Source organism: Poecilia reticulata, chromosome 22 (assembly GCF_904066995.2).
Source record: "Poecilia reticulata chromosome 22, P_reticulata-male-v2, whole genome shotgun sequence".
Lineage (NCBI taxonomy): Eukaryota > Metazoa > Chordata > Actinopteri > Cyprinodontiformes > Poeciliidae > Poecilia > Poecilia reticulata.
Window position 1 is genome coordinate 25,769,598 of NC_088851.1, and position 12,545 is coordinate 25,782,142.

The window sequence follows — 12,545 nt, forward strand, 5'->3', positions numbered from 1 at the left end:
AATGTTCACACATAGGCCTGTCAGAATAATCAATAAATCAATTAATCGGATGATAAATTAAAACAAACTCAATCATTTCCATTGGCATGATTTATCGTTTCAATTTTTTTATCTCTACCAAAAACAGGATGATAAAAGTCTTCAGTTTGGTACTTTGGTCTCGGTTAGACCTTATTTTGAAAAGCAATTTTGTTTAAAAAGACTTCAAAATTCATTAGTTTTATTTATTCTGAAATGTCTTCCAGTTCCACTGTTAAATGTTCATTCAAATTTAAAGTTTAATGACCTTTGAGAATGTGTTCTTGCATTATTATTTTGTCATTACCATTATATTACTTTAAAAAATGGTCTCAAAAGAACAATATTATCGTTTGTTGAGAACGTCTGGAACAATTTATCATACAGTAAAATGTTTCATGGTGACAGACCTGTTCACACATCCTGCAGAATCTTCAGATTAAACTGTTTGTGTCTGAAATCCACAGAGACTCCATTTAAACAAACATTTGCCTCGGCATTCAAACAACTACAGTAGTTGACCTGCTCTGTTGGTCGATGTTATGGTGTCTCCTCAGTCTGTACAGACTGACCCTGGTCGTATTTGAATACACAGCTTTATGGTGTTTTAATTGATTATAGTCAATATTTGAACATCCATGTAAGTTTTAAGACATTTCGTTAACTTTAGGTAGCCGTGAATCCACCCGTGTTAATCTGAACCTATTTTGTTAAAGATTCAACAGATTTGTTGCAATCTTAAATATTTAATCTGTCCTTTGTGTGCAGTGAAATGAACATTTAAAGTTAATTCTGAAAACACTTTTGTCATCTTCTTTCTAAAATCAAATGATGCCTCGATTAAAATCATATATTTGTGACATCAAACTTTTTTTTGTCAAAGCAGTGGTCAAACTATGGCTAAATGTTGGTAATTTACTTTCAACAAATGGAAACCAAAATGGTTTTAAAGTAAAGACACTGAATACTCCTCATCTACCTCAACACAGGTAAAGTTTCCACTGTATCCAACTAAATGTGATTACGATTGAGTGAAAATTGTACAGCAGGTCTTTAACTCCAGTTCATAAGGGTCAGTGTCCTCCAACCTTTAGATGTCTCTTCTTTAACACACCTGAGTCAAATCATGAGGTCAGAGGTCATTAGCACGACTCTGGAGAACTTGACTGTCCTAAGCAGCCATTTAATTCAGGCGTGTTGGACCAGGACGTATCTAAATGATGCAGGACACCAGATATCAATGTCTGGATCTGAGGATCCTGTTAGAGGATCAGTGTGTTCCTGCAGCAGCTCCATCGGATCAGAAGGTAGATGAGATCTGAAAGATCCTGATCCTCCAGAAAGTGAAATAACACCAGAACCGATCTATCAATCAGCCGTTTTGTCCTGTGTAGAGATAAATATAAAATGCTTTTTATACACATAGAAAGTCAATACATTAGAATCTAATTGCAATTTATTTCACTTAATTATATTCACTTAGTGAATAAAGTAAAAGGCAAATCAGAATATCTCACAAACTATATATACAAATAACAGTCAGCAACATGACTTAGGAATTTGCCTTTTGGGCAAAACAGAAACTGTAAGAACCACCCAGAGATCATTTTTATGAATTAAAGATTCAAACTGTGCTGAGTGTGATATTAAAAATCCACGCTTCGCTGTGAACAGCTAAAGTAGCATAGCTGACATAACCATTAGCTCCGGCTAACAGAAACATATGAGGAGGGCAGAGTATCAAAATACCAGACATATAAAACATGAAATCATTTATAATTACTCCATGTCTCATTATAACCGGAGAGCAAAGCCTGCAGGTTTAGCTCCTATTACTTCAGAGGACAGACCACCGGGACGCTCCGTCTTGCTTCTGGGTTTGCCTGGCTACTTTTACTGCCAGCGAACCATTCCGCCACCCAGTGGTCCTTTTTCAGACCACCTAGTCTCCTGTACCGCTCAAAATGCACAATATGTCTATAAATAATTTTAAGATATTAAAAGGAAGTGCTGAGATTTACTGTTTTCCAGCGAACTATTTGCCACTTCGGCACAAGCACAGTGAGAAACGTTCAGAGGATAAAAACACTAGACTCCGAGCAAAACTCAGATGTCCCAGCTTTTACTAGCATGTAAACGCATCATCTACACACAAATCTGGGAGCTTCCCCGCGTGAAATGAGTCTCAAAAATACTTGTGCACTCGTAACAGGATCTGTGTGTAAATGCAGTTGTGTGTGTACCAGGTGATTTGTGTACTTTTCAAAATTTATAGGCGTAGGAGAAGGTCTATTTTATTTTTAAGGTTTACAAATCCAGTAATACACACGCACAGATATTTTTATGCACACACCAATCTTTTTACACACACACACACACACACACACACACACACACACACACACGCACACACACACACACACACACACACACACACACAGATATTTTGAGACTATTTTCACTCCATAAAAAAGGTACCAAAAAGATCTGAGCCTTAAACTGGTGTAATGGAACCCTTCAGCCAGCAGAGGGAGCTGTCGGGAATGTAAAGAGCTGCAGGTCCTGACTTCGCCTGTGGGCGGCAGTGTTGCGCAGCCCACTGAAAGCCTTTCCTTGTAGACAAATGGCGGCTCTTCAGCGAGCAGCAGCTGATTCCCCACCGAGAACGGCAGCAGGAGCGGAGGGGAGGTAAACACGCCGCCCCCGGATTTCCTGGCAGTAGGATAGTCCGTTGTTTTCTGCGGGATCTGCGTCGCATCCTGACGGCTGGACGTCGCTTTCTTCCTCCCCGGAAATCGAGAGTTTGGAGCCTCCTTGGTGTGAAAACAACCCCCTTCCCCGCCGGAGAGGAGAGGGTCAGCTGCAGCCCGGACTCCCCTCCCCGCTGCTCCTGCTTGTTTTCGGAGGTTGTTGCTCCTCGTCAGGGCCCGGACTCGGATACGTGAAGATGGGCATCACCCCTCCGCGGCTGCCCTCCCCCTCCGCCTGACTGACTGACTGACGGCTCGGCGGCGTTAATCCAATTCAGGAGATCATCTTTTCAACCCTCCTGAGGTCAAACTATTGAGAGCAGGTAAGGCTTTCAGCTCTCATCCACCGTGGCGCAGCGGGAGCTCTCCGAGCTGCTCATTTGGTTTTATTTATAGAGCTCTGCGTTTTCTCCAATCCTCCGCTTTTCCCTCCCTGAAATCTGCGGATCTTCGGTCAGAAGAATCATTCCGGAGGTTTTAGGAGCATCGTGGGACACGGAATGGGTCTGAAAGGTCGTTCAGTTCCCTGACATTTCCATTGCAAAGAGCAGGCGACATTACCAGCGGAACTGGTTCTCATTTAGTCGGCTTCAGCTGCGACTTTAGCAAAATATGTGATTAAAAACCAACCGGGGGTGAAACAAATAATCGATTAATTTTCATACTAGCTTTTTTTGGTCTATGGTGATCTGATCGTTTATCGCAACAACTTCTGGACAATTTATTGTCCAGCCAATGTTTTTAATTATCATGGCAGCCATAGTCGCCACACTTTGCACAATCAAAAAACATTTTTATTCCACTTAACATTTTCATGCTACCTTTCATTTTGCGTTGATGTTAAAGTGAGATTACATTTGTGTTGGTAGGACAGAGGGAAAAAGGCTCTTTCCTGCTGACTTTGTTGCATAGCAACTCTTCACACAAAAATATTGGGCATAATCAGCGTCGGCAGGTTTTAAGGGGCCGAATGAAGTAAAATAGATTTTAGTTTTTCTTTCCATCACAGTGCTTTTCCCTCATCAAACACAGACCTGCAGTTGTTGCTTTGATTTTTTTTCCCGTGGCAACCATTCAGTTGTGCCTGGTTGGACCCAGCCTCGCCTTTGAGGCGGAGCTCCGCCCCCTCTCAGCTCCTTCAGACTAGCCAACAGCAATTAGCAAACACCTGGTGGAACTGCTGCCCTTATAGGAGCTACTTCTCAGAGCAACGCTGGAAAAAACGTTGTTAAGGGGTTAATGGAGGAGCCATGTTGTGATGACTGACTGAAGGCAGATTCAGAAAGAGCAGGAGCTTCTTAAAGAGACAGAGGCCCAATTTCAAACTACAAAGTCAAATTTCTTTTGACTCATTTGTAGCATATTTATAACAACTGAAGCTAAGATTCTTGGTTGATTGTGCTATAATATGCCTGTAAACACATAATACCGCCTCTATAAAGATCGTTGATCGGCCTCCAAACTGCAATCGGTTCACCGCTAGAAACAAAATGCGTAGCTGCCACCTTCACAGGTATTGATGATAAGTTTTGGCCTGGAGAGGAACCTCAGCGGTAAGCAGATTGGAAACCTATTTGACCCACTGGGACCCAGTTACTCCCAGTTCACGGCCCGTCTGGTGCAGAGGAGGACAGAGCACCCAACAATTACACCATCGACAGAGTACAACTACTTCAACATATTTTTACTCAAAGTCAAAAGTATTTGTTCTGAGTAGCTGATTAAATTATAAATCATTTACTATTTAAGAATTAAATCATGACGGACCAAAATGTAAAGTTAAGTGGAAATTTTGCTGTTCTAAGGAGAAAATGACAATAATTCACATAAGTTACGAAAAGTAACACCAACATTTTTCTAAATCAGTTTCTGTCAATCAAAACTTTTGAACTCTAACAGGAACTGCCGGTGTGTGTCTGATGAGTTTCTGGTTAAAACATGTTTGTTTGTCATTCAGTGGGTAAAAAACACAGAAATTTTACTTAAATAAGATTAAAGATACTTCAGAATAAAAATTACTCAAATTACAGCGTAGCAGAAATATTCCTTAAAGTACATTTGTTCCAAGAAGTTATTCAGTGGATGTAGTTGAGTAGCTGATGTTACCTGGTTAGGTAACGTGGCTGATGCCTCCCCTCTCACTCAATCGCTCCGCCGTGGATTCAACCCAAACGGTGGAACGGACCGTTTGGGTCTGTCTGTCTGTCTGTCTGTCTGTCTGTTGGGGGTTTGAAATGATGAGGGCGGCGCCGGGTTCCAGGTGAAGCATCATGGGATGCATGCGTGCTTTTTGCCCGGCAGCGGCTCTCGCAGGTAAAGTGAGACGGCCGTTATGCAACGCTCCTTGGAATCTGCTGACCGCCTGACACTTTCCAAGATTTAGCATTTCAGAAATGCTGCAGAGTTCAGTGAGTCACACAAACACGAGGAGAAAACGCCTCATGGCTTCCTGAGAGCAGCAGGGCTGAAACGATTAATCGCGATTAATCGATCATTGAAGTAATCAACTGATTTAGAAACAGACATGCAGACTCAAGAAATGGAGCAATCAAACCAAAACTGCTTAAAATTTATAGTTTTTCCAACTTGAACCCCAAAATAATTTTTCTCTGGATTACTTTTATGCTCAGTAATAAATTAAACATGCAATAATTTAATGAAGCAACAAAGTGGTTTTATTTTGGTCTTAATAAAAACAGTTTCCTTACTTTTTGGTGGTTTTTTACACAAAAAAAAACATTTAGTTTATACATTAATCCCTTTAACTGCCCCATTTTATTTGTTTTGTGTTTAATTGATTTATTTTTGATCTATTTTCTGTTTGTTTTTTATCCACCTGCTTCAGTGAGGAAATATTTGATGTGGTTTTTTCGTGTGTTTTGTTTTATTTTGGGGTTTTGTTTTGACTTTTACTGGTTTGTGTTTATTATTCTAATTACTTTTTTTAAATTAATAAATCATAATAAAAAACAACTACCCAACTATGATAGAAAATAATGTACACTATTTAGTAATTCTTTTTAAAATTAAAAGTAATTCACTTTAAAATTGAAATTAAACAAAAAGTCCTCTGTGCTTATAGTTTCAGTTGAAGAAGAATTAAATGTGTCATTGAAATTCTTGTGCTAAAAAATGGACAAACTACCCACCGCAGGGCCAAATCTGTATCATTTTTGAAATGCAGGCAAGCGGCCACAAAAAACTGGTTGCAAGAGCCACTTGGGGCCCCCTGACCACACTTTGGACACCCCGATTTAAAGTATGATGGAAGAACAGAGGAAAAAAGTGAAATATTGCAGCTAGATTTGCATTGATATGAACATTTGAGCCGTTGACGGATAATTAATATCATAAATGTTTTCTGTGTCCCGACATACAAACATGGCAACCTGCTGGTCCAGGACCGGATTCTCATCTGGGACGGATCACATGTTGGCCAAAGCATGAATAAATCATCGTGTTAAAGGCCTCTGCACATTAGTCATGTGAACTGAAGCATCTTCTCCCCAAGAGAGCTCAGATTTTATGAGACCATCCCATCATTTCAGCTTTGAAAATGTATAAAACATAAACTCACGTCAGTGTTTCAAATGTGAATTTTTACGGGTTAAAGTCGTTTTTTTTATTGGTTTTTTCAGTATTTTGAAACTATTAAAAATGTGTCACAATCACAAATGTTACTGGATGAACTGATTTATTGCTTATTATGACAGACCTGCCCCTGGTATCTTACTCAACTTTAAACCAATATTCTAAATCTTTGAACATTTGAATTCTGGGTTTTCCAGTAAACTGGATCAAACCTGGACGGTCCAGTTCGTGTTCGGCTAAATGCTGCTGCGATTTGGAACAAATGGCGCCGCAATGTCGTCTCACACCGCAGCTCCCTGCTCTGATTCAAGTTTCTGGAGCCGTTTCCGGCTCGCCGTCGACCTCTGAAGGGGTTTCCTTTCCTTTCCTCTCCTCTCGTTTGATGGGCTCACATCCTTTGTGTGTCTGCGGCGAACCCAGCAGGAAGTCGAACCCTTTCCTACGTCAGGTCGAAGCTTCCTCCTCCCACGGTTTCCCTGAGACTCGTAAAATGTGTCCTGATTTCTTCATTTTGATTTATCACTGCCTTGCAAAATTTCTGTTATGGATGTTAAATTTAAATAATGACACCATGATTGGATGTGTTTGATATTTTCTCCCATTTTGTTCAGTGAGAGCATCAGTAAATATTGGTAAATCAGAAAATAAGATTTAAATGCTGCATGCAGCTTAGTGAATTTAATCATCAGTCAATGTTAAAATACCACTTTTAGGTTTTTTAAGTGGTGTCCTGAAGAAGTGAGAGAGAGATAAAAAAAGAGTAAATAAACAACAAAAATATCTGAAATTTTGAGATTAATCTGATAAACTTTCTAGAAGAAAATTTGGAAAAAAAATTTAAATTTCTGAGTTTCAAAAGTGGAAAATTTTGAATGTTGAAACCAGAAATTTCCACATTTTTTCCAGAAAATTTCTGAGCTTTAGATATAAATTTTGGAGTTTTTTCTAGCAATTTTTCAACTTTTTGAATTTAGTAAATTTAGAGATTTGTCTACAAATTTTCTGCAATTAAGGTCAAAACTTCTGAATTTTTTTGAGAAAATTTTTGACTTTTCAAACTCCAACATTTCTGTGTTTTCTCTAGATTTTTTCTGAGATTAATTTCAAAAGTTGATTTTTTTTATAGCTTTTTAACTTTAATGTTTCGAATGCAGAAATTCAGAATTCATGCTTCAAAATTTCTGAGATTAATTTTTAAAAAATCCTCACTTTTTTCTAGCAAATTTTAAAGTTTTAAAATTTGTAGATTTTCTAGAAAATTTGAGTTTTTCATGTTGTCATTTGGAGGAAAAATTTTACTGTTTTTCTAGAAAATTTCTGACATTTTTGATGGAAATGTACTCCTTTTTTCTTTTCATATAACGTAACGTATTTGAAACGTTTCAAATTATTTCATTAACAATATTTGTGTATGGTGGTATAAATGCTGCTGCTGTCCTGCAAAACTATTTATTACCTAAAAATAAGTAACAGATATAATTTTTTATAAAAATCTTCATCGTTATGACAACCGTTCCACACAGTATCTCGTCCATCGCCGTGAACTCACCGCTGTGCTGTCTGAATGAGAATCTGGGGTCAGACTGACTGCAGACTCTTGTTTTGTCTGAAAATCCTGGGTGGGTGATTCCTGGGACAGTTCAGGCCGTGTGTGTGAGCATCAGTGTGTGTGAGCATCAGTGTGTGTGAGCATCAGTGTGTGTGAGCATCAGTGTGTGTGAGCATCAGTGTGTGTGAGCATCAGTGTGTGTGAGCTGGACGCTGCGCTACGGATTAGCCTGTGAGTGTCTCTCTGTTGGAGTGGCGCTCTGCCCTCTGCTTACCATGAAGACTCTATTGTCCCGCAGAATGACGGCGCTCTGCAGCACACACTCTTATTGTTTCAGTTATTAAACACATTAGTGACCTCAGGGTTTCCCTCTGAAAACTTGCTAAGCCTGGTCGTTGGGGCAGGAAGGCAGTTCACCAGCAGCTAACCGTGTTTTTGTGTAAAAAAATGTAAAATGTAGGGCTGAAACGATTCCTCGAGTGATTCGAATACCTCGATTATTAAAATTCCTCGAGGAAAATTGACCTGCCTCGAAGCTTCGTTAATTTATGTTTTATCATTTAGCGCACCGTGTTTCAGCCGGAACATTATTTGCGTTGCGCGGAGCTCTGACTTCCGCCTCCGAGTTGTTGACGGAAGCTACGTGTTAGCGGCATAACGTCCAATCTTCAAGTTCGGCCCGCGGGGATTTTACTGATTGGTGATAATTCCGGGTTTTCATCGTTTTTGTGGGACCAATAAACATCCTTAAAATGACCGGCGCGATGCCGGGAGTTCGGCAGCCTTTCTGCTCCGGAGCTGCTGGTTGAACGGCGGGAAGAAGCTGAGGAGGATTTCTACAGGTGAGCGGAGAGACTGAACACGGCGGGCGGCTGAGGGTTGATGCTTACAGGGTAAGAGCAGCTTTACGGACGAACCGCACAATAAACTTATATCATCCCGGTCTGAACAAACGGGAGGCGGAACATGGCTGGTAGATGAGTTTCTGAACGGAGGAGCCGTAAATATCCCGTGTTGCTCCCCCGGTCTACAAAACAGTAACTGGTAGGGAAGCTCAAAGGTGGAAAAAATAGACTGATGTTGATATCCGATAGTAACACTGGTGTTATGGAAGATTTACCAATATTTTATTTCATAATTGTTTTTATCCGATTAATCGAAAAAAAAATCTATAGGTTACTCGATTACTAAAATAATCGTTTACAACAGCCCTAGTAAAATATAACAGAAAATGTGAAAATACGACAAAATAATTGGACGACATCATTTTCAGTTCTTTACTTTTCCAACCGATCTTTGACGTTCCAGCCTTACAGAAAATAAAAACAAAACTGGTTGTTTTGTTTTTATTTCCAGTTGGAAATGTCTCCAGACCTTAGTTTTGTAAATGTTTCGGCTTTTCGCTCCATTTTGTCGCTTGTTGTCACCGCAGGATGAGTCAAGAGGAAATCTGGGTTGTGTGACTGATGGGAGCGGAGCCACATGCGCTATAATATGCGTTATCGTCTAATTAACTTCTGCACCTGCGGGTAAAACGTCTCCTCTTCTATTTAGACTAAATAAACTAACCCAACTTTATATTCTATTCATTTAACGTTAGTTTTTTCTGCGCTGATCAGGCTTTGGCTGTAAATCTAAACACAAGAATGAATATGGAAAATTGTTTATTACACCTAAATCTGAAAAGAGATGGACCAAGAACTGTGCCTTGGTGTACGCCTGTTTTTATTTTAAACATGTCTGAATCTTATGTCATGTTTTAGTTTAACCTTTTCCTCCCTGCACGTCGTTTTTTTCTACGTTTCGGTAGTTCTGGACTTATTTTTCCAGAAGGTTTTGATCCAGTTTCAGGGTCAAGCCGTTTGTACTTGAACGAGCTTCTTGTTGCATCTTTCCTCCGCTTCCTGGAGCAAGACGACCTGGCTCACTCCGCTGATTAAAATCAGCCTTTACTGAATATTTCTGAGCAGATCTCATTTCCTTCTGCTGTGTGCAAATGATCCCATATTATGTCTCACAACAGGAACCAAATGTCGGAGTCTGGGAGAAAAACAGTGTCACAGATACAGATTACAGTTTTATGAAGATAAATTATTAGTCTTTATTCCTTCATGAAACCAAACTGCTTATTTTTGTCTCCTGTATCATCGTGATTTCTATACTTATTGTATCGTTTATCATTTATCGTGATACATTTCTTATTAGAATTTTGATTTATCATTGTCGGTTAATCCTAATTAATGACGTCCTTATTGTCAGGATTTGTAGTTTTACGACTTCCTCCACTGTTTGTTCAAAGAAAACAGAAATAAATACCAATACGTTTTAACATAATTGTGAAGTTTAGTGATAAAATCTCACGTCTTTATGCGACTGGTGTCTTAAAGAAACATTTTAAAACTAATATTTGTGTTTGTTGTGATACACAAACTGCGTTTCCATTGCAAATATGCCAAACTTTTGTCGAAATAACATTTTCCAGCTGCTGTTTCCGAGCTTAAATAAGTTTGTTCACGCGAGACGTAAATAATATGGTCAATGGAAACGCAGCCTAAAAAATAAGACGTAAATGATCAGAATAGCACGGTAAAATACGGAGATAAACGTCAGGTTCGTGTCGCTAAGCTCCACCAGATGTGAGCAGAAGGTTTAGTTTCGGCTGCAGCCTGTCGATAGCTGAAGCTGCAGAGTCGACCCTTTGCTCTCTGCGTCCGTCAGTAGGAGCAGGCCGAGTCTGGACTTCCTGTCGTCTTCACTTAGCCGAGGAGACGACTGCATGAGCAGGGACGCGTCTCTGAAGGAAGTGCACTCGCTCTGGACTTCCTGTGTGGAGTTACTTAGCACAACCGGGACATTTAGCAACGTTTAAGCTCCACCAGTTCACTTCGTCATTCAATTTCACAATCCAAGCTGCTTGGAGTCCTTAGAAACAGAGCGATGTTTTTCAAATGGTCCTGAAACGATTAATCGCGATTAATCGATTAGGGGAATAATCGTCAGCTGATTTAGTGATTGATTAATTGCTAACTGGAGAATGCAGACTCTAAAATGTGACGTTTTGATGTTAGAACAACGTCTTCAGAGCTTTAACTAGGCCAAAACTGTACAACAATATAAACATTTATGAGGGAAAAAGCTTTTTTTTGTCTGTAAATGTGTCCTACCCAGAAACAAACGTTTTACTTTCACCTGGTTCAAATTCAGTACAAAATAAAAATAATAAAATCTTCTGTTTTATTTCATTATTAAATGGTTAATCTGAAAAATAAGTGATGTAAAGTCAAACAGAACGGGCTTTTCACATTATTAGCTGCAGATTTATCTTCTGCTGCAAATGATCAAATTCTGTTATTGCGTTTAGGGGGAAATGCTTATTTTGCTATTTAAAATAAGAGTTGAATTATTTGGTGATTTGGATTTTCTTGTATATTCCTAATATTGTATAAGATAAGTTGGTTAAAAGAAAAATCTGCAGAATTTGTCAACTGTTATTGATTAATTGGCAGAATAATAAATTAATAAAATGATCATTAGCTGCAGCTTTAATCTGTTATTTTTTGCTAATTGTAGCCCAAAAATTAAACAAGACAAATTTCAATGAGTATTTAAGACAGAAATCTTAAGAAAGTTGTCAGTTTCTGTCTTATTCTGCATCAAAAATCTTAATTTTTTCCTTTTAAAAATCACTTTTTTTATTTGTCTGATATTCTGAATTTGTACTCAGGTCCTGAATTTTGTATTTTCCCCAGAACATCTAAAGCTACATATGATCTTTTATTGTTTATCATTTTTCGAGAGTTTTTTTTATTCTAAGGATTTTGATTTATCGTCATGATAAATTTCAGTTATTGATATCAAATATCAATAAATATTTGCTATTTTCTCCACTTTTTGTTCAACGGGAACATCAATAAATGTTGGCACCACTATTATTTACCTAAAAAATAAGTAATATATATCTTAATATATCGCTTTATCGTAATCTTTATCACAATAGTGCCACCAAATAAAGTTAAAAATGTCAAGTTTATTTTGCATAACATCAAGAACAACAGTGTGAGAAACTTTTTATTTTTTTACTTTGTTAAAATTAAATTTATGGTAATAAATTTTTAATTATAAGAATTTTGATTTGTTCTTTTCACAATAAATTCCAGTTAATTCTGTCCATATCGTCAGGATTCTTAGTTTTACTACTTTCTCCACTGTTTGTTCACTGAAAATATCATTAAAAAATCGATGCATTTCAAAATATAATTAATGTAAAGTTAGTGTGGTAAAAATAAACGTTTTAAGTGACCAGTAAGGCATGCATTCACTTTTATCTTTGTAGCAATTATACCTCTAAATATTGCCATAAAACCTTAAACCCATGTAAGTTTTAGGAGAGGAAAGCCCGTTTCTCGGGTTTCTGCAGAAAGCTGCTGAGTCGGGTGAATCCTGTAATCCTGCTGCCTGCGTGGGCCAAACTGGGCAAACAGCCACTAATATGATAATTAACCCATTTGGTTGTTTTCTCTGTGGCAGGTGGCAAACAGAACCGCTGGCTCTTCACATTTAATTGTTCACTTCCTTCCTGTAAAGTGAATTTTCTGAGCCAAACTGGTGGAAATGTATTTATCTGCTTTGTCTCATTT

The 12,545-nt window shown here is 38.5% G+C and overlaps 1 protein-coding gene across 1 annotated transcript in view; it reads left to right on the top strand.

The window, feature by feature from the left end:
* The first annotated feature begins 2,631 nt into the window (after positions 1-2,631).
* rnf144aa (ring finger protein 144aa) overlaps positions 2,632-12,545 on the top strand; it is a 34,846-nt gene continuing 24,932 nt past the window's right edge. Inside the window, exon 1 of the mRNA XM_008399849.2 lies at positions 2,632-3,091. The gene's annotated coding sequence lies outside the window, so the exon portion shown is untranslated. The remainder of the gene's footprint in view (positions 3,092-12,545) is intronic.